Genomic DNA, 24,219 nt, shown 5'->3' on the forward strand with positions numbered 1-24,219 from the left:
ATCCGGGGACTGAAATGGCAGCCTGCAGTCCAGATCTTTCACCTGTAGAGAACATTTGGTGCATCATAAAGAGGAAGGTGCGACAAAGAAGGCCCAAGACGATTGAACAGTTAGAGGCCTGTATTAGACATGAATGGGAGAGCATTCCTGTTTCTAAACTTGAGAAACTGGTCTCCTCTGTCCCCAGACGTCTGTTGAGTGTTGTAAGAAGAAGAGGGGATGTCACACAGTGGTAAAAATGGCCTTGTCTCAACTTTTTTGGACACATAACCAAATTTTCATCAAGTCCTGGCAACTTCACCTAATCTGAGTCCCTTTGAAAACATAAAGAGCTTTGTTTATGCATCTAAACATCAGATTCCTTTCCAGAATGAACACTGCAAATCCATGTCAACAACAGCATTACGTATTCAAATTAAACAACTGAATCAATGACTATGACATCTGTGATTTAGGCACAAAAAGTGACTCACATTAAAAACTACCAAATTCATATCACATGCTCTGTTCACTGGGCCATTCCAAAAAGTCTCCACAGTAAACTTTCTTCATCCTCAGGACATCAATAGTCTGTTATATTGTGTCTTTAGTGAGTCTTTCAGATTTTTGAGACTCTTTGAAAATAAAGAGGTAATATCCACGGAAGGAAGCTAAACGTGTAGTTTTTCCACGGTGTGGAAGTTGTGTTCCTATTTCGCCATCTAGTGGCCACAGAATGTAACTAGTGCAGCATTTAAGGTGAAAGAGAAAATACAAATGAATCGATTGCTCAACCTTGGTGTCCCGGATCCATCCATTATCTGTAACCGCTTATCCAATTTAGGGTCACGGGGGGTCCAGAGCCTACCTGGAATCATTGGGCGCAAGGCAGGAATACACCCTGGAGGGGACGCCAGTCCTTCACAGGGCAACACAGACACATTCACTCACACGGACACTTTCGAGTCGCCAATCCACCTGCAACGTGTGTTTTTGGACTGTGGGAGGAAACCGGAGCACCCGGAGGAAACCCACGCGGACACGGGGAGAACACACCAACTCCTCACAGACAGTCACCCGGAGCGGGAATCGAACCCACAACCTCCAGGACCCTGGAGCTGTGTGACTGCGACACTTGGTGTCCCGGATGTGTATCTGAATTTTTTGTAACTCGTATTTTGATGTCTGAATGTCGTCTACCGAATTTGAGCAATTTCTAAATATATTGTTAGCTTGAATTTTTTTATCTGAGTTTATTAATCTTGAATAATAAAACGTGAAAACGTGTTCTTGAAAATTCACGAGTTCTATTCAAGAGCAATTATTGTTATAAAAAAATTCAGTGCAACATATTCAAAGGTGGTGCAGCAGGTGGTGTCACAGTCACACAGCTCCAGGGACCTTGAGGTTGTGGGTTTGATTCCCGCTCCGGGTGACTGTCTGTGAGGAGTGTGGTGTGTTCTCTCTGTGTCTGCGTGGGTTTCCTCCGGGTGACTGTCTGTGAGGAGTGTGGTGTGTTCTCCCTGTGTCTGTGTGGGTTTCCTCCGGGTGACTGTCTGTGAGGAGTGTGGTGTGTTCTCTTTGTGTCTGCGTGGGTTTCCTCCGGGTGACTGTCTGTGAGGAGTGTGGTGTGTTCTCCCTGTGTCTGTGTGGGTTTCCTCTGGGTGACTGTCTGTGAGGAGTGTGGTGTGTTCTCCCCGTGTCCGCGTGGGTTTCCTCCACCCCCCATCCCCTCTGTTAATAAAAACAGTGCCTGTATTAACTCGGTCAGGGCAGTCACGAACAAGATGTCCGACCTGTCCACACCCAAAACACCTCTTAGTATTTTCAGTCGATGCAAACACTGAGTACACAAAACCGTCAACTTTAAACTTCAAAACTAAGTCCAACATTTCAGCCCCTCCATTCAGCACCATGAAAACCACTCTTCTAAAAGACGAGTCTTTCTCCCAAAGCGGGAAAGCTCCTGAGCGATCTGTTCATCCTTAATGAAGGGAGGGACGTTGGACAACATAATCCTTTTAGACGGGGTACTCAGGGGCAGCACATGCGTGAACTGGTCATTTATAACCAAAACTTTTTCCACCAAATCATCCGCGAACTGCTCGCTAATCAAAAACAAAACAAATGCGCTGTTCATTCGCGAGACGGAGACCATGTTTTCGTGGCCGACGACATTTACCACCGCCAGACAACACTCCTCCATACTCGCCCGGCACTCCACCTTCACCACGTGCCAGCGGGTCAGACTCTCACACAGCCGGGTGTGGGAGGACGCCATGCTCCCGCCAAACACCGACAGCAGACTCCTCAACAGGCCCTAGCTCCAGATAGAGATTGTAACATTAATTCAACATTTCATATGACATATGAATAAAATATAATAATAATAAAAACATAAAAGTCTTTGGACCATGCGTTTTCTCTCACCATTAGGACAGTGGTTATTTTTCAGTGTCCTTCTTCACAGAGAAGAACCAAATGTCCCAAAAGTGGTCCCCACCCACACAGTGATACATGAATACATGCACAGAGTGGAAACATACAGTGCGGCATTTTCCGCAGAATTTTTGGTTTAAATTAAACTGTATCAGCTCAGTGTAGAGAGACAGTGCTTCATTTCTTGTTGGTTTCACAGAGTGATGATTGGCGTTAAGGTCCATATGGTGCAGTGGGCCACGAGTAGCCCCCTGGGATGCCCTGTTCTCCCCACAGCAAACACACAACACACATACACCACACCACACATCTATCCTGCAGTGTACGTGGCCATCTGCTGGTCATGGCCTGCATTGCAGTTCTCATCAGAGACTCTTATTTTAAGAAACACCTTTTCCAGTGCTAATGCACAAAACGTTTGGGATCTGGAGCCCAACAACCCACAACTATGAAATAAGACCACCCAGGTTCTGTTGGCAACCAACGTCAGAAAACATTTGACAATACCACCCACTGTGAATGATTGTATAAATATGTGAATAAGTGAGTATTTGACTGAGTAAATTAGCATGTGAGTGAGTGTATAAATGAGTGAGTGAGTACGGGAGTGATTGAGTGATCGAGTGAATGTGAATGAGTGAATGAGTTCATGAATATGCGTGAGTGAGGTTGTATGTGAATTACTGAGTATGGGGGTGAGTGAGTGAGTTGATGAGTATGTGAGTGTGTATGAGTATGTGAATGAGTGAATATGAGAGAATGAGTGATTGAGTGAGCTAGTAATTAATGTGGGTGTTAGAAATTCGGCATTGAAGAGTCAGGAGACTGGAGTTCGGCGTTGACTGGAGTTTATTTACACATACACAGAACCATGTATGAGTACAACTGGGTGATCTCAGTCTATCTCAGGATGATCTGAAGTTTGGAAACTGTAGGTTCAGAGGTCTCCTCACGTGCATGTGGACAAGTACGGGGCACAGCTTGGTCATCAGTTTGTCACCAGTTCAGTCTATAGTCAGTTCATTCTGTTCCCAATTCAGTCTGTTCTCAGTCCAGTCTAACACCAAATATTTTAGAAGGGCCTTATATACATTGGAGAAATGGGGGAAGGGAATCGGAGGAAGCAGAGGAGTTTGAGGTGAGGTAAGAGCACTGATGAGAAGAATGAAGGGGAGAAAGGGGTGTGAGAGGAGTGGTATCATGTAAGGGGGGGGGGGTGATTGTGGGAACGGAGCATGGGATTGAGGGACATAACAAAAGGTCACACAAAGCTGTAAAAAGACCATATAGTTTCTCTCAATTCCCCCTTTGATTCTTCCTAATGGAGAATCACAAAACTGTATTATCATTATTACAGGTATGAAACAGTCAAAAGCAAAAACAGCTCCATATCCATATAGATATCCATATCTAATATCTTACAAATGGGCTTCAACATTGTTTCCCTTCAGTCAATTATTCGTAGCGCAGCTCCTCAGCTCTGTAAGAATCAAATGGCCAAGATGTGTGCATAATGCCTTGAAGAACCTACACCTAGCAGCAACACCTCAGAACTAAAATTTGGGTTACTCAACATAAGATCACTAAACTCAAAAGCACTCATCGTAAATGATATTATAAGTGATCATAAATTCAATGTTTTCTGTCTCACGGAAACGTGGGTTAAACCAAATGAATATTTAGCACTAAATGAAGCCACCCCCCTAGGCTATAATTATGCACATAGCCCAAGAATATCAGGCAAAGGAGGTGGAGTATGTGTAATTTACCAAAATACCCTAGAAATTAGTCTTAAACAATGTGACACCTTCTCTTCTTTTGAGGTTCTCTCCACTATTATTACAAATCCGGTCACAAAAAAGGACGCATTTTTATTATGCAACATTTACAGACCACCAGGGCCTTACTTAGAATTTCTGAAAGAATTCAGCGAATTTGCTACAAACCTAGCGGTGTGCAATCATAAAGTTATAATTGTAGGAGATTTCAATATCCATTTTGAGAAGGAAAGTGACCCACTAAAAAAGGCATTTACCTCAATCTTAGACTCTATTGGTATTACTCAAAATGTAACAGGGCCTACACACTACAGCAGCCACACTTTAGACTTAGTTCTGACACTAGGTCTTAACATTGACAAAATTAATATCTTACCGCAATCCTCAGCAATCTCCGATCATTACTTAATTTCATATGAGCTACGTTTTAGCCATAATATATGTAAGAACCCTCGCTATTCTACAAGGCGTATAATAAAACCATCTACCGCCCTACAATTTATAGAAAACCTACCAGAACTATCGACCCCAGTTCCAACTCCATCAGACCCAATGGACCTAGATGTACTAACTGATTACCTAGAAAATACCTGTCGATCTACTTTAGAAAAGGTAGCACCACTTAAACATAAAAGTATAAGACAGAAAAAGCTCGCACTATGGTATAACGATAAGACCCGCACTTTAAAACAAACATTACGAAAACTAGAGCGGAAATGGCGATCAACCAAGCTTGAAGTGTTCCATTCTGCCTGGAAGGACAGCCTTATAGAGTATAGAAATGCCCTCACTAAAGCTCGCTCAGCATATCTGGCCTCGCTGATCTCCCATAATAAAAATAATCCGAGAGCACTGTTTAGTGTGTTTTCTAGAATTACAAAAAATCAAGCAGGTTCTGAACAACTAATTCCAGCAACTCTCACCAGTAAAGATTTTATGGACTTTTTTAATAATAAAATTGAGAATATTAGACAACAAACTCTAGCCACAGGATCAAATCCATCCTGGCTGCCACCTGATGTGAATGAAATAAAACATAATATAACTGTAAAAGAAAGACTTGAAACCTTTTACCCACTCCCACAATTAGAACTAGAGAAGATTATCACCTCCGCAAACTGTACAACTTGCACACTTGATGCAATTCCCACAAAGTTGCTCAAAGAAGAACTACCAGCTATTATTGATCCTCTTTTAACTATAGTAAACTCATCGCTTAGTCTGGGCCATGTACCCAAAGCTTTTAAACTAGCAGTTATTAAACCTATGATCAAGAAACCAAATCTTGATGCTAGTACACTGTCTAATTACAGGCCTATTTCTAATTTGCCATTTCTGTCTAAGATCTTAGAAAAAGCTGTGGCCCAACAACTTAGTTCATATCTACATAAGAATCATATATATGAAAAATTCCAATCTGGATTCAGGCAACATCATAGTACAGAGACAGCTCTAGTCAAGATAACAAATGATCTTCTTCTTGCCTCTGATCAAGGCCACGTATCCCTGTTGGTGCTTCTAAGCGCAGCCTTCGATACAATAGACCACAATATTCTCATAGAAAGGTTAGAAAACATGGTTGGAATCACAGGGACAGCCCTATTATGGTTCAAATCTTACTTAACGGAACGTTATCAATTCGTAAAAGTAAACAATCTAAATTCAAATTATTCTAAAGTAAGATTTGGAATTCCACAAGGCTCTATTTTAGGACCATTATTATTTACATTATACATGTTACCGCTAGGCACAGTTATAAGAAACCATGACATTAACTTTCACTGTTACGCAGACGACACACAATTGTATATTTCAGCCAAGCCCGATGACAAACACAGATTAAAGAAAATAGAGGACTGTGTAAAAGACGTGAAAGGCTTGATGTTGCGTAACTTCCTCCTTCTAAACAGCAACAAAACAGAGGTCCTGCTTTTGGGTCCAAAAGTGACAAGAAATAAATTATCAGACTTAATTTTAAATCTAGCTAACTTTCCAGTTAAACCTGGTTCAGCAGCAAAAAATCTTGGTGTCATAATTGACCCGGATTTATCATTTGATCAACACATAGGTAGTATCACTAGGACAGCTTTTTTACATCTTCGCAATATTGCTAAGATTAGAAATGCCTTATCCCTCCAGGACGCAGAAACATTAGTACATGCCTTTATTACTTCAAGGCTTGACTACTGTAACGCACTACTGTCAGGATGCACCAGCAGCAATTTAAGAAAACTTCAACTAGTTCAAAATGCTGCAGCTAGGGTCCTCACTAAAACTAGAAAATTTGAACATATCAGCCCAGTTTTATCATCACTTCATTGGCTGCCTGTTAAATTCCGCATTGACTACAAAATTTTGTTATTAACATATAAAGCTCTACATGGGCTTGCTCCTGAATATCTTCAAGATACAATTTCCCACGTTCACTCAGATCACAGAATACTGGATTTTTAAATGTTCCCAGAATTCAGAAGGCCTCAGCTGGGGGAAGAGCCTTTTCTTATAAAGCCCCCCAACTCTGGAATGATCTTCCAGAAAATGTTCGGGACTCAGACACAGTCGCAAACTTCAAATGTAGGCTAAAAACTCATTTGTTTAGTTTATCATTTGGTAGCTAATGCTCCCCCATAGATAAAGGCGGCAGATCCGGGGGGTCCATGGACACAGGGAATTATAGTATACTGAGACGCTGGTGCTGTCGTCCCGCCGCTTCTCGCGATCACTCAGGTTTGTTGACGGTGGAGCGGAGGGATGCCAGTGTTTCAGGATGCTCCCGTGTCTGTGTGTCCTCCTGGTTCTCTCCTTTTAGTTAATGCTGTCATAGTCAGATCTGCCGGAGTCATTAGCCACACTCTGGAAATTTTCATATTTTCTACTTTACAAACACAAAACAGTTCAAAACTAATTCCATCCCTTTACATCTTTCCGAGTAAACGACTGCCCACCTGTCTGTCTGGACACTGATGGATGACTGTCGAGATCCTCCTCCACGCTTCAGACCAGCTGCCCACGCTCCAGCAACCACCAAGTGCCTTGAAGCTGTCCCTACACTGAAGTTCTCATGGACTACTAACTATCATCACCAGTAGATTGACCAGAGGAGGATGGGTCACCCCTTGTGAGCCTTGGTTCCTCCCAAGGTTTCTTCCTCAGCTGGGGGAGTTTTTCCTTGCCACTGTCGCCCCTGGCTTGCTCACTTGAGGGTTTTACATTTGTCTTTACATTTCATGTCAAATCTTGTCTTACTGGAATTCTGTGAAGCTGCTTTGTGACAACATCAGTTGTGAAAAGCGCTATATAAATAAATTTGATTTGATTTGAAGAACCTCATTTGATGAGAGATCATCTTAAAGTCTGGTTGAAGCCGTAGACACTCAGCTCTTCCGCCATTGTAGTTTAGGTCAGATGTGTGAAGATCATTCAGACCATGCTGGGTAGGTAGGAGCACTGTCTGGCTCTGGTTTATCTGTAACCAACACAAAAGAGATACTTCCACAGTAAACTGTCCACAGGTGAGAAGTTTATCTGCAATTACGTTATACTCTGCCCCACCATATGTCCCTCAGAGGGCGCTGGTACGGTTACACACAGTGTGTCGAAATCTTCACCAACAGGGGTCGCCACCACAGCCTAGAAACCACGGATCTTCCCTAAGGCTCTGTGCTTCACCCACCTCCTCTACAGCTTTCTCTAGCAGTAAGTTCTGGGGCAAAGTTGATCTATTTACAGTAAGAAATGTTTCCATGTTTCCTTACTGTGATGGAACAAATGCAGATTAACACTAATGAGTAATGGTTAATGATAACTAATGATTTATATTAATGATACAATACATTCAGGGAGTAATGGTATTGATTAATCTTGATTAATTCTTACTAAATTCAGTGTGCAGCTTAGTGTGCTTGTGACCTGAAAGGACTTGTTACATTGTGTTGTGTTACTGTGACCCAGGAGATAGCGGAGACATTTTTTTCTGACTTGCGTGATCTAAGCTCCGCCCAGTGTAGACGAGTCAAGTAGGACTACCCACTTTTGACACGTTCTGCTCTTTTGAGTTGGATCATAGTTGGATCTCTGAAGCCAAGAACACCCTGAGCGAGCCAAAGGCAAGCGGAGCGAAGCTGGGCTCAGGCAGGCTTGGAGCGGGGCCCTAGGTTTTGTGTTTTTTAGACTAAATTTTTGACCGTCTCAGATTTCTTCCAAACTCACGATGCTGATTAAGCAGGTCCTGACTTACACAGGGGTGTGATTATTTTCAGCCTATATCATCCCAAATCTGAGATATGAGGACTAACATAACTGGGATGTTCTCTCAATAGGTTTATTGGTATTGAGTATATTGGAATTAAATTTATGAGCTTGTTATACGTCCAATAAAGCAAAATACAGATGCAATGTAGGATATATTGGACTGACTAGGCTTTTCTGATCGCACCCTTCTACTCATGTGTTTACCTAGCTTCACTGGAAGTAGGAATCCCATCATGAAATTTACAGTTATACATTTTATGCAGCACAACATGTCCCTATATCTCAGCTTTGGGATGTGGTAGGGCAATAATTACCACATCACTGTCTTCGTCAGGACCTCCCTGACACACGGTGTGGGTTTGAAGAATATCTGAGGAGGTCACATTTTTCACCCAAAAAAACACTAAGGGGTACCCCTTTGTGTTTTTTTAGACTAAATTTTTGACCATCTCAGATTTCTTCCAAACTCACGATGTTGATTAGGCAGGTCCTGACTTACACAGGGGTGTGATTATTTTCAGCCTATCTCATCCCAAAGCTGAGATATGAGGACTAACGTAACTGGGATTTTATCGCAATAGGTTTATTGGTGTTGAATATATTGGAATTAAATTCATGAGCTTGTTATATATCCAATAAAGGAAAATACAGATGCAATGTAGGATATGTTGGTGTGACTAGGCTTTTCTGATTGCATACATTTTATGCAGCACAACATGTCCCTATATCTCAGGTTTGGGATGTGGTAGAGCGAAAATAACCACAACACTTTTTGCCAGGACCTCCCTGACACACTGTGTGGGTTTGAAAAAATATCTTAGGCGGTCACATTTTTAAACCCAAAAAATACTAAGGGTGATTACCCTTGTTTTTTTAGATTAAATTTTTGACCGACTCAGATTTCCTCCAAACTCACGTTGTTGATTAAGGAGGCCCGGACTTAAACAGGGGTGTGATTATTTTCAGCCTATCTCATCCCAAAGCTGAGATAAGAGAACTGACGTAACTGGGATTTTCTCTCAATAGGTTTATTGGTGTTGAATATTTTGTAATGGTGAGGTTTCTTCTGATATCCCTAAGTCTCACATTTATATCTTCCTTTAATTTATTAGAAATGAGACCCTCTAGCCAAATACAAATTTAATGTAGGATATATTGGACTGAGCAGGCTTTTCTGATCGCACCCCTCTACTCATGTGTTTACCTACCTTCACTGGAAATAGGAATCCCATCTTGATAAATGCAGTTATACATTTTATGGACTCCCCATATCTCAGCTTTGGGATGTGGTAGAGCAAAAATAACCACACCACTGTCTTCGCCAGGACCTCCCTGACAAACTGTGTTGGTTTGAAAAAGATCTGAAAATGTCACATTTTCACCCATAAAAAATGCTAAGGGGTACCCCTTTGTGTTTTTTTTACACTGAATTTTTGACCGACTGTTACCATCCTCTCTCTATGCTTGTTTTTAATGACCAGGGGTAAGAGAGGACATAACATGAGATGTGTGAAAATCAGGTACTATTGATGACAGTTATGACACAACTGCTGTTCTTAATTAGATTTAATTTAACATAGGTAACAATACAAAGAAAAACATGGAAAATGAAAGAAAGAGCACAAAATGACTTGACAAGTGAAGCTACACTTAGAGTCCACAAAAAAGGTACAAAGGTGAGGTAATTCACATAGCCAACACACTCAGGTGGACTATGGATGGTGCCAAAGAAAAGAAAAGAACAAAACAACTTGCCTGCCTATCCTACTAACTTCCCTAAGAAGAAGAAAATATACATGAGTGGCACTCGCCCCTTACCTAGTGTATACAACAGTTTACTATCAGTACTATTGGGTGTTTTACTAGCCTGTCCACACTGATGTAGGGAACAACTGAAGGTTAGCACATAGTCACATTTGCTTACATAACAACTTTAACTCCACAAGGAAAAAGCAAGTAGCTTAGCCACAAACAAGCAAGTTAGCCACACACAAAAACAACATGGCCTCCTCTCCCCAGCGCTCTCTCTCTCTCTCCTTTCTTCCAGCATGGGCTACCTTTAAACCAGAAGCCCCGCCTTCACTCCAGAAACAGCTCCTTTCATTGGTCAGATACAGGGGTTGCTGTTGATTACCTGTAATAGGACAGGATTAAGAGAGCAAGGAGAAAGGGGTGTGGAGAGAAAAAAAAAAACAGACAGCCTTTCTGGCATGTAACACCGACTCAGATTTCCTCCAAACTCACGTTGTTGATTAAGAAGACCCTGACTTACACAGGGGTGTGATTATGTTCAGCCTATCTCATCCCAAAGCTGAGATATGACAAATGACGTAACTGGGATTTTCTCTCAATACGTTTATTGGTGTTGAATATATTGCAATGGTGAGGCTTCTTCTGACATCCCTAAGTCTCATATTTTATATCTTCCTTAATTTTTTAGAACTGAGACCCCTGGGCCAAATACAAATTCAATGTAGGATATATTGGACTGAGCAGGCTTTTCTGATCGCACCCCTCTACTCATGTGTTTACCTAGCCTCACTGGAAATAGGAATTCCATCTTGATATATGCAGTTATACATTTTATGGACTAGAAAATGTACCCATATCTCAGCTTTGGGATGTGGTAGAGCAAAAATAACCACACCACTGTCTTCTCCAGGACCTCCCTGACAAACGCTGTTGGTTTGAAAAAGATCTGAAAAGGTCACATTTTTCAACCAAATAAATACTAAGGGGTGCATCTGCCAGAGTTCTCACCAGGAGCAAAAGAAGAGAACACATCACTCCCATCCTCAAATCCTTACACTGGATAGATTTTAAGGTGTTAGTACTGGTCTAAAAATGTCTAAATGAGGTAGGACCAGCCTATTTATTAGATCTGCTACAGAGATATGAGTCAAGCAGAGCACTCAGATCAGTTAGTCCTGCCTCAGGTCAAATCTAAACATGGAGAGGCAGCATTTAGCTACTGTGCCGCTTTTAAATGGAACCAGCAGGCTGAGAATATTAGAAGACCCCAGACTTTAGACATTTTTAAATCAACTTCTTAAACACTCCTGTTTTAATGTAAGGTATTTTGTATAATTTGTGCTGTAGTTCGAATGTTAGATCCTCTTTTGTAAGTCACTTTGGATAAAAGCGTCTGCCAAATGCATAAATGTAAATGTTTGAGCAGGCTTACAGCTCAGTTTAAAATATTCTGCACTTTTCTGTAACGGCATTTTATTTATTTTCTTTTATTGTCATTTTAAATTGTTTTAATCATTTTACTCTTTTTATGTAATTGTCTTATTGGACATCTATGATTTTATTCTGGCTTTTAATTTAATTGTTTCTTTTTTTGTAAAGCACTTTGAATTGCTTCTGTATGAAAGGTGCTCTATAAATAAATTTGCCTTGCCTTGCCATTAAAATAAGTATTGCATTCTTGAGTCAGCAATCGATGGCTCTTCACAGACACCAGCATTCGTAGAGAGTAGCATCATAATAGTGCCAGAATGTTTTTACTGAAATATAAAGACAAAAACAATGTTTCAATTAGGACTAGGAAATACACATAAAATTACAAATTACATAATATATTTTTACTTACAGGAAAGAGCTTCATCATAAGTGACTGTGTTTCCAGTTCATAACTGTTTAGGATGCTTGACTAAAGATATACTGTCACACCTTGACACTTTCTGCTTTGTTTTGTCCAAAAATGGACACAGCTAGCACGGACTACCCGTTTAAGAGAGGTGTAATTCGCCGTACTCCGTTCCGCAAAGATCCCGTGGAGGAGGCGTTGAAAGCGGCTTCGGAGTGGAGTCAACGGCTTCAGCGCATGTCGGGTGTGGTTCCTTTCCCCCGAACAGAGGAATCGATTCAGGAATCGAGTGATGCCTCCAGCGGGAATCGACGGAGCCGGAGGAGAAAACAGGCTGGAAGCTCCCCTTCGCTGGAGGATTATCCCCTCAGGTCCGGGGAAATTCTTGGGGGGGGGTTATGTGTAGGGGCTGTTAGCCTCTTACCGCAGGACAACACAGGTGAGGCTAACAGAGGCGCACCTCTGAGGGAATCCCTCAAGAGTGCGTCCATCAGACCCCCTAAACATCATAAAGACTCAACTCGTGCTCGGCGAGCAGCACGAGCACCTGCCTCGTTGGACACCTCAGCTCCTGTCTCCGAGAGCACGGCGCCAACAGCTGCTCCAGTCTTCGTAAGCGCAGCACCTCCGGCCGCGCCTGTCTCCCTGAGCGCGGTGCCTACGGCCGCGCCTGTCTCCTTGAGAGCAGCTCCTACGGCCGCGCCTGTCTTCCTCAGCGCGGCGCCTACGGCCGCGCCTGTCTCCATGGACGACGTCGCTGCAGGGCCTCCTGTTTCCATGGACGTCGTCGCTAGGCCCCCAGTTCCCAAGCACCGCTCTGCGCTCACTCCTGACATCCAGGAGAAGCTTACAGGCCTCATGGCACGCCTGGAGCTCTCCTTGAAGGCGGCGCACGCCTCTCCTGTCTTCATGAGAGCGACGCCCGCCTCTCATGTCTCCGTGGACGACGTCGCAGATTCCTCTGCCTCCGTGGACGTCGTCGCACGTTCTCCAGTCTCCGTGGACGACGGCGCAGATTCCTCTGCCTCCGTGGACGTCGTCGCACGTTCTCCAGACTCCGTGGACGATGGCGCAGATTCTTCTGCCTCCGTGGACGTCGTCACACGTTCTCCAGTCTCCGTGGACGACGGCGCAGATTCTTCTGCCTTCGTGGACGTCGTCGCACATCCTTCTCCCTCCGTGGATGACGTCGTCGCAGTTCCGTCTGCCTCCGTGGATGACGTCGTCGCAGTTCCGTCTGCCTCCGTGGATGACGTCGTCGCAGTTCCGCCTGCCTCCGTGGATGACGTCGTCGCAGTTCCGCCTGCCTCCGTGGACGTCGTCGCAGTTCCGCCTGCCTCCTTGGACGTCACTGCAGGTTCCCCTGTCTCCGTGGACGTCACTGCAGGTTCCCCTGTCTCCGTGGACGTCGTCGCAGGGTCTCCAGTCTCCGTGAGTACGGCTCCCTCAGCTGCTCCTATCTCCGAGACTGTGGCTACGGTCGTTTCCACCCCTGAGACTGTGGCTCCGGCCGTTTCTGCCCCTGAGACTGTGGCTCCGGCCGTTTCTACCCCTGAGACTGTGGCTCCGGCCGTTTCTACCCCTGAGACTGTGGCTCCGGCCGTTTCTAAGCCAGTGACTGTGGCTCCGGCCGTTTCTAAGCCAGTGACTGTGGCTCCGGCCGTTTCTAAGCCAGTGACTGTGGCTCCGGCCGTTTCTAAGCCAGTGACTGTGGCTCCGGCCCCAAGGACTTCGAGGCCAATCCCCAGAACTGTACCCAGGCTGGCACCTTGGACAGTCTCACAGACACATGCCAGTCCTGGTTACCACCCAGTTGTTTTCGTTCCTGTTTCTGTTCCTGTTCTGGTTCCTGTCTCTGTCCTTGTCCCTGTGCCTTTGTCTGTTTTTGTTTCTGTTCCGGTCCCTGTCACCGTGTTCGTCTCAGTCCTTGTTAATGTCATGGTCCCTGTTCCCTTGCCTCATGTACAGTTCCCAGTTAAACCCTTTGTCCAGTCTCATGTCAAAGTCCCTGTTAGTCCTCTTCAGTCCTCTGTCCAGTCACGTGTATCTGCTCCTGTTTTGTCTCAGTCCCTGTTCAGTGTTCAGCCCAAGGTCCAGTCACGTGTGTTTTCTCCTGCCTATTCTCCGTCTCTTCTCTCTAGTCCTGTCCGATGTCCGTTTAAAGTCTATTTCCTTGTTCCCTTTTCCATTCTGAGTCTTTTCTAGTTTGTCTTGTTTCTTCTGGCCCCCTCCTGCGCCAGCTCCTGGAGAGTCTCGTTTTTCGCGCTCCGGGAGTTGCGCGTCTTGGGGGGGGCGTCTGTCACACCTTGACACTTTCTGCTTTGTTTTCCTCTTCCATGTGCTCTGTTCGTTGTTTTCCTTCTCCTCACATGGCTTTGTTTATGTTCACTCGCTCCACCTCTTGTTCCGCCTCTCTGTAATTGTCCTCGTTATCTGTGTCAGGTGTGTCTAGTTAGTTCATGTATTTAAGCCCTCTTCCCTCACTTCCTGGTATCGGTCATTTTGTTCATTTGAGTTTGAGTTTGTATGCTTCATTGTGGATTCTGTTGTTTCTCTTGCTCGTTTTGTTTCTTGTGTATTGGGTTTCATGTTTCTCGTGCCTCGTTCGTTGTCTCCTGCCTGTTTCATGCCCCAGTCCAGTTTAGTGTTATTCCGTGTTTCGTGTTTAACTTCAAGTCCGTTTGTTTTGTCATATCTTTATTAAATTCCGTGTTATAGCGAGTGTGTCCGCCTCCCTGAATCTACTCATCACACCAACCCTGACATATACGAATATGTTCATGAAAAAAAATATATATATATATATACCCAATTATATAAATATATTTACTTACCCTAAGGACTTAGTCTTGGAACATGTAAAATGTTAGCCATCGTTTCTGTTCTTCTTTGTTCTTAATCTAAAATAAATAAATACATAATATATATATATATTTTTTTTTTAATTAAATATAAAATAATATTCATAAATTAATCTTTTTTTCCATAATAAATAACAGAATGTCAGTTACCTGTAGATTTTTGCTCAAGTTGGAGCTGCCTGCTAGATGTCAAACAAACATTGCTCTCAGTTGTTTGTGGTAAAATGGATTTTTCAGCGTTAAGACTCCACTCTTCTGATTTGCTGAGTCATTTATTATAAAATCAGATGTATATAACAAAGTAGTAACAAGAACTGGGGGTTGTAAACCTGGGTGGGGGTCCTATACTAGCTTGTGCACAATCGTTTTTTGAAGGGAAAGAAAATGATTGTTTTTAAACCAGAAACAATTTTATCACTAAAACACTATTAATCATTTTGAATTCTGACTCATAATTATATATATATATATATATATATATATATATATATAAAACAATTTTATACTTGGAAAAGATGAGACACAGTGACTAAGGAAGACAGGGAGTTAAAGATAGACCCCCACCGTATGCCCCTGAAACACAGTATGCAGCAGACAAGACAGCCAGAAGCACAACAGTATCATAGACCTCCTGTATACTGTTGGACTTGTGGTAAGCCAGGCCACTACAGAGTCAAGAATGGTATTAATGGTGCCCAGGAGACCTAAGGGGGGAGTATTTAAATTTGGTTGCCTCGACAGTGGCAAATGAAGAACCTGTTTTGCCAATTAGCATAAATTGTCAACACTTTGTGAACAAAGTGATTCAGAAAATCTCACAAGTACTGAGAATCAAACACAGACTAGGGTGTGTTTATCATCCTCAGTCACAAGGCAGAGTAGAAAGGCAAAATGGAATAATTTGTGCAAAGATTATGGCAGATAGAAAACAGAAAAAACCTCACCAGAGTCACACACCTAACGCCTCATGAAATGTTAACTGGTCGACCAATGCCAGTAACATAGTTGAAGGGACCCACCCGTGGCCCCAACCTTGAACAGTTGCAAAAAGAACTACAAGAGTATGTCAAAAAAAAAAAAAAAAAAAAAAAAAATAACACTCCCATCAGCTACACCCACTGTGCAACAACAAAGCACAGACAGGAGCAGAAGCAAGGGACCAGACAACGCCAGCACCAGACGTCATCGAGCCAGGTCCGAGTGGAGTACAAAGACCAGTAACTAGGAGTGTCACTAGAGCTACACCACCATCAGCTGAAGACTCTGATTGATTGATGTTGAGTCTAGGCAACGGCTGGCAAACAGTCATTCAGACTCATTTTTATTTTTATTTTTATTTTTTTATTTTTTTAGCTCAGTTTGAGGAGTGAGCCAAGCACCACCTCTGCTTCAGTAACAAAATAACAGGACAACTAATTAACTCTATTAATTGTTTATGTTGTCCAGTATCATTGTGATAATCATTCTGTCTGCATGTATTTCTTACACACGTTATGACCCAAAAGGTAAGTTGAATGATACATGTGTTCACACCACTAAACAATAAATGACAAAGGTCCAGTTCTAATTTCACCCAAAAGTGAGAAGCGAGCAGTAGCCTTATCTATAGAATATTCTGCAGTACGACAAACTTGGAACACATCAGAAGGATTCGTTGGTGAACGATACTGTCCAATAAATAGTCAGCAGGTATGCATGGGGACATCAAGTCTTTCACCAGGAGAATACAATGTGCTTAATGAATGGACATTGGTGAGAGGTAATGAGAAGTACACGAGGTCAAAAATATGCTTACATAAGCCAGGTATATCAAAATGTACTCAAATTCCAAACTGTGTCAATCCAGCTTCAACAAAACCAAGACAACAGTTTCATAAGATACATTGTGCCTTGGCACTAATAATGGTACATCACCTAAATCAGTCCAAGATAGAGCAAGATTATTTTGTGAAATATTAGAATTTAGGAGCTAATGATACAATTACAGACATAAAGGGTAGGTTCCACTCAACTGGAACTCAAAGAAATTTACAATGCTCAAGCCACGGGATTTTCACTGTTAGTACACATTATGACTTGCTGATGTGCTATGAAAGTATACACCTTAATTATTCACACAGAGTAGTCATACACAAATGGGAAGCCCTAGAATTGTACATACTAATGGGAACTATTGATTCAGAGACTAAAAATGTTACTAATGTTGACAATGATTGCATAGCGTGTTACTCTAAAAATAGGGGTCCCAACAATTTTTTTTATATTGGGAAGTTGTGTTATGCCATTTATTCACAGTATGGTGGGCAAGATTATGTCTGGAATCACAGGACAATATCCTGTACGTCAACCTGTACAATCCAGTGGATCTTCTCGAACTATTCATGTGACATGTCATGTCCAACCTTACACCAACTCGGATGGTCAAGTCATCTGACTGAGGTGAAGTGCTAGAAACCTCTCCCTATAGTCAGCAACGTGCCTATCTACGTGATGTAAAATCACAATAGGTAGAAGACAACATCTTCAGGAGCAAACAGCTTCATTGCATGTTTTATGTTATCCATGTATTTACTTATATGTTATTCTTTTTGTTATTATTTGCTGTACTCAATTATCCATATATTCATTTGTATTTACTCATGAGAAAACACAGTTGCATATGCCATTCTTGTTTATTAGGAACAGGGATAGTTAAGCTTGCTAAATATTTACATATACATTACGCCCAGACAGACTCTGTATTGTAAGGTAGTCAATATTAGGATGTAATTTGACCTATTGGTTATCGGCTGATTAGCCCCAAAGACTGTTAATGAGTGTGAAGACAGGGCTATAAGGCCTGAGGGAGAAAGGAGGACCTGACGATTCAGCATTATGGACCTATTACCCAAAGGAGGGTTTGTGCTTGATTGATGAGCATGGTCTATGTATATAAGCTGTGCAAGCCTCCAGTTTTGACTGACTCTTAAAGTCACCCAGGACAGTTTGTCCAAGGACAGTCGACATTTTCTAAAAGTTGTTATAGCCGTCAATGCTGGGATGTGTTTTATTAAAGGTACCTGCCTAGTATTCTATCATACAATAGTATGACCTGTCTGGGGAGAAATGGTAGTATGTTTTGGTATGTTTATTTTTTATTTTTTATGGTATGTTTTACTTAGTTTATTTTTAGTTCAATACTATGCATTATTCAGACACATATATCTAGCTATCATACACATTATATACTAACAACTATATAAAGGCATATATGCACCTTTATTTACACTTATAAAAAGATGCAGGGGTTCACGACTAGTAGTCGTGAAAGGGGGGAATGATGGAGAATTAGGAAAAGTGAGCATATGAAAAACATATGAATCCACTTATTCATAGATCAGGCATGGGGCATTTCCTTAGAGGAAATATAATTACACATAATACACATAATATAAAGACATGAGAATTATTTAAAAAATTAGTTTTATGGCAAAAAAATATTAAAATGGTCAAAAGGATACTTGAGTTTAAAACTCAGGCCTGAACTCTGTGGGAAAAAAGGCGAATGGTAGCATGAGATTGTTTGGTACAGCATGATAAGATATCCTTAGGAGATAAGAATACCTTTTTAATTGGGCTCCTATGATACACTGCATCTCTAGAAGATAAGGGTACCATTTTAATTGGGATTCTATGGAATACAACTTAATAAAAAAAAATAGGAGGGGCGAGATTATCTCACCCCAAAAAGTGTATGTAAACTGTGGTTTTCAGTATGTCATTGTGAGCGAGTCTGCAGGAGGCCTTCTGTGATTGCTCTCTAAATAAAGGACCTGCTGATCTTCCAAGAGGTCGTCTTCATCTTTCAAGTATTTTTTTAAGAACTAGAAACTTTTATTAGAACTTATTCTTTCAAGTATTATAGTTAGACTAGATACAAGATTAACACGTCGAGGTAACGACACTTGTATGTGTGTGTAGCAAGGGATGGTGGAGGGGTGTGTGTGTGTGTGTCAGTGATGTGTGTGTGTGTGTGTGTGTGTCACACCTCAGTGATAAGAAAAGAGGTTTTTGAAGGGAGAAGATATAATAAACTAATGAATGTTTTTAAAACAATTTCTTAATCACTAAAACACTATTAATTATATTAATTATATTAACAGATAATTATATATATAAATTAATGATTGTATTTGGGTAAATCATTTAATATTATTGTTTAGAACAGCTTGTGATATCTGTTTTAACCACAGTCTTGAAATCTAACCTCCCCCTGAACACATTCACAGATCGTAAACCCTGTACATTCTTACTACATATCAATGAAAAAAATTAATAGTAAATTAAAATATAAGATTTAAAACAAAATTATACAAGTCTTTTTCTTTTAACAAGTATGGTATCTATTCAACACAAATGTTGACTCCCCATCTGTGAGAGTTTTACCTTCTCCAACTCAATCTTAGCTAGCTCCAGCTCCCTCAAAATATCCTTCTTCTCTCGCCTATTCCTCTCTGCTTGTTCCCTAGCCAATCTTGCCTCAATGACAGAGTCACTCAAACCTAGGGACTGAATAAGGATCTACTATCTTAATTTTATTCAACTCTGAATCCACCTCAATCTCATAATATTCAGCAAGCTGGAGCAACTGAGGCTTCTTTAATTTTAACCAGTCCAATCTCTGCAGATCAGCTTGGATAAAACTTTCCGGATCAAACTGAGACATTTTTTTTGGGTGGTGGGGGTGAGGACAGAGACCCCTAACTCTAAGGCTACTAAAATTCAAACACCAAGAGGTAACCTATATTCCCTTATTGGCTTAAAATCCCCAAGTACCACCAAAGTATGACTACAAAACTAAAAGTACTTGACAATTTTGGCCACCTTACCTCAAGTCCTCTCATAGGACTTCTGAAAGAACACATACAACTCAAGAAGCCCCAAGTAGGCCACAATTTCCAACAGGTATTTCTGAGTCAAATCAACACCACCAAATCATATTTCCTGAGAACTCAACCAAACATACCCAATTACCAAAGGTCTAGACTGTATACAATCAAGCAACTCTGCAATCCAATACCCACCTTAGCAAACAGCTAACAGCCTTAGCAAACAGCTAACCTCAACAGAGCACAAAACTATCAAGTTACAATCACACAGCCAACGATTAGATCAAAATCAATCCCAGTATGAGCCCCCACTTGCTACGAACCACTAGCCAACCCCTTTTCACCATGAAATTGTCAAGAGGAAAGAAGGGTAACTAGTGTCCAAGTGTTGCAAGTACCTCAATATGAAAATAAGGTGTTGAAAGCTATTGTGATGAAATGAGAACTGGGGAGGGTTCACTCTTCTTTCACCCCCCCCCCCCCCTTAGTGGCTGGAGTGTGTATTGTAGGAGTCAAGTGTCTATCCCAGTGCACCTAGTTTATAAGAATCTAGGCTTCTCCTAACACAAGCCCATATGTTTAATTACAATATATTCAACACAATTAACTCTATTGAGAGAAAATCCCAGTTACGAAAATAATCACACCCCTGTGTAAGTCAAGGCCTCCTTAATCAACAACATTTTTATTTTGTCAATAAGGTCCATTAAGGACTTTGTTCACTTGAGATGGCTAAAGAAAAAAAAACACAAACTTCAAACAAAATGGCCGTTACCAGCCTGACATGGCGCGCACTCCTCTGCTCTTTCATCCATCCATCCATTATCTGTAACCGCTTATCCAATTTAGGGTCGCGGGGGGTCCAGAGCCTACCTGGAATCCCTCTGCTCTTTGGGGCTTGAAAAATCCAGAAGCTGATAGCTGCTAATCACAACGTATTAGTTGACTGCACAAACTTCTTGTCACACAGTCCACAACACCAACTCTCACGTTTTTCAGAACAAATTAAACAAAAGCCACACTGAATTTCAGCCGTCTACACTCAATTGTTTTCCAGAATAAAACAATGGAAAAAACAAATTGAGCCCAACCTTGCTCCGTCCTGACTTGTTACACGTGGAACGAACCTCTCTTCAAATCCCACTGAGGGCAAAGTTGGAGAACAATTCTGGGGAAAAGTCATGTAAGGAGGGATTTATAATAAGGTGGAATTAAAAACATGCACTGAAAGTGTATTTACACCGTTGATTTTTGTCAAGCCATTTGTTTCATAGGTTGAAAACAGCATTAAAATCACATATAGGAAAACAGTACAAAAAGCTGTTCTAAAGCATAACGTTCCCTTAAAAACTTCACTGTCACTTGATTTTTGAAATAAAGCATAGGTCCAGCAGTGTTTTACACAGCGTTTTCAGGGTGGACCACTGTTGATTAAACAGAATTTTAGAAGAGAGAGCAAATAAGCATTAACAAAAGGAAGAGGATTTTTAGGTCAATTTTAAAAAACTTATTTCACTGATTTTATTTATTTGGAAACAATAAAATATTTTTATTTTAAAAAATAAAAAAATAAATTAAAAAAAATTTACTTCTCAACCTCTTAAGTAGACTGTAAGGAATTATTCAAATTTCAAAATTTAACGACCTGGCTATTAGCTCGGACATTACAACATGTGGGTTAAAGGCTAACTATAACACTTGCTATTCGTCATAATGACACATTGGTTAGCTGCAGCAAACATTAGAAAAATAAGCCTAATGCAATAAAAAGTATTGATGACTTTGTTCACTTGAGATGGCTAAAGAAAAAAAACACAAACTTCAAACAAAATGGCCGTTACCAACCTGACATGGCGCGCACTCCTCTGCTCATTGGGGCTTGAAAACTCCAGAAGCTGACAGCTGCTAATCACAACGTATTAGTTGACTGCACATACTTTTTGTCACACAGTCCACAACACCAACTCACGTTTTTCAGAACAAATTCAACAAAAGCCACACCGAATTTCAGCCGTCTACACTCAATCGTTTTCCAGAATAAAACAATGGAAAAAACAAACTGAGCCCACCTAGCTCTGTCCTGACTTGTTACACGTGGAACGAACCTCTCTTCAAATCTCGGCATTTTAAATCACTTGTAAACATGTTCTATAACTTAATATTTAATGTCCCTTACAGTTGCAGGAGATGTTCAGCACCCCTGAAAATCGCGTAAAACATCGATAAAATTCAGATTTTGCTTGCTCATCATGTGAATGCGTGGTTTCCTGCGTAACACAACGTTCCGGGGCTCTTAGAACCCTGGCAATGGGACGTTTCTGCGTAAAACTCTTTGAGAATTGCATGCTTAGGGCGTTCCTTCCGAGTATTCTAAAGAATAGTAAAATTAAGTCCTCCAGATTCACATGTATTCATAAGAACAGATTTTTTTTATATAATGGATTTGTTTTTCTAAACAAAATTAAAATGCATAGTATCCACTAGCAGACTCTGTGGGGGTGTGCAGGGCCCCACTTTGTGCCTCCATGGTTGAAAAAACGTCGCTATGGTGCCCTATAGAGTGGCAAAAAAAGAGACAAGTTGCCCAATCGGCTGCCCTTCATATGGCAAATAAATAACGGTCCCCCCGTGGGTACTGTTTCTTGCGATAAATTAAGATGATGTGCCATCTAGAGCAAAAAAATGGTGCAATGAAAATTTGCAATGCAATATCTATTCAAATTTCCTAACGATGTAATGTTAAATTTACATAAATCTAGGATGAAAACTAGGTGCTTTTTATTTTTCCGCCCCTGCCCTTAAACAGTCTTGAAGTCCTGAAATGTTAGGCCTTTCTAAGACAACTTACAATATTTTAAGCAAAAACAGTCAAGTATTATGGATCCAGATAGCTATGGAATGCTGGCACAGAGTTGGGGCTAAGACGTTTTCTTGAGTTTCTTAAAGTTGGCCCAGCGCTTGGCCCAGACTCAGAAAACGGCTGTTAACCGAAGGTGTTTCGGGTTTTGTTATTGGTCCATTTTTGTGTTCCATTAATGGCAGTTTCATGAATATTCAAATATTATGAGTCCTATAAACTATATAGATGTATATGAAAATTATATAACACGTTATTTATAAATAAGAATTAATAATAACCACTGAGATTATTTAATGAACAAAACTTATGTAACCATTACATTCTCACTTACTGAAATAAGTACTAAGGAATATTAAGTTCTGTCATTAAGCTTAAAGAACACAGTTATTGTGAAGTGTAAAGAAATGAAGCATTAAACATGAAAAGAAACAAGCTTTGTTTTATTCATGTTACAGCTTCAGCAGATGAAACAAGAATGTATATATTTATAACAGCAACCATGCTAAAACATTCTCCTTCTATCAACAATATTTTACTTTTACCATCTAGAGGAGACAAACTGCAAATTAGTAGTGGGTATGTTTTTAGATGCGTAAAATATAAATACTAACTTATAAAATTATGCATAAATGAGTCCATATTTGAACATATTTCAAACAGGTTAAAAAAACCTTAAGGTAGCATTAATATCCAATAACAGGACAAAAAGAAAATCAACAAACCAAATGTTTAGATATTTCTGAATTTACCACCAATACAAGGCTTTAGAGTTCTACAAAACAATGAACAAATTTCTTAAAATTGTGTTGTGTTTGGTAGATTATTTCCTGGTTGTAACAATGCTTCTGGGCAATAAATCTTATACAGTTGGAAAGCCTGTTAAATGATGCCACATTTACCTTTTAAAGAGGCGCAACCCACATGCTCAGCTCTACTGCTTATCCCACAAATGCATGTGTTATGGCAATTGTCTAAGTGCAACCAGGAAGGAAGACCAATTCTCAGGCCCGAGGAGAAATCAGAGAAACAAAGACACAGAGTCAAGAATTTTCTCCAATCTCTTAAGTTTATTGAACAAAATCAAGTCATATATATATAGGAACTCAACGTCACGTACACCATCAACATGTCTCATTCCTTTAACCCAAACATTCCCTTATTGGTGCCTCATTATCTCCAACTTTATATTTGCCAGAGAAATGGTGAGAATGTCCTTCTTATTTGCTCAGCGCATTCCTCCCACAGGTCACCGTAACCACACAATGCAATAAGTCCCTTTACCTTCAAGCACTAAGGCCTACATAATTTATTAAGAATCAACCAAGATTAATCAAACCCCATATATATTATGTCATTATTTATTATTAATCATTACTCATTAGTGTTAACCTGCATTTTTCCATTACAGCATGTTCCTTACAAATGTGGCACCATTTAAAAGGGAAATTAACAGGGTTAGGGTTCCAACGGTATGAGATATACTGCCAAGAAGCATTTTTACAACAAAAAAGTAATCTACCAAACACAAATTTCTGCTAATTACTTTTTCTGCTAAGTTTATTTTTATAAGATACTCTTTGCAGTTATTTTG

Source organism: Hoplias malabaricus, chromosome X1, assembly GCF_029633855.1.
Source record: "Hoplias malabaricus isolate fHopMal1 chromosome X1, fHopMal1.hap1, whole genome shotgun sequence".
Classification (NCBI taxonomy): domain Eukaryota; kingdom Metazoa; phylum Chordata; class Actinopteri; order Characiformes; family Erythrinidae; genus Hoplias; species Hoplias malabaricus.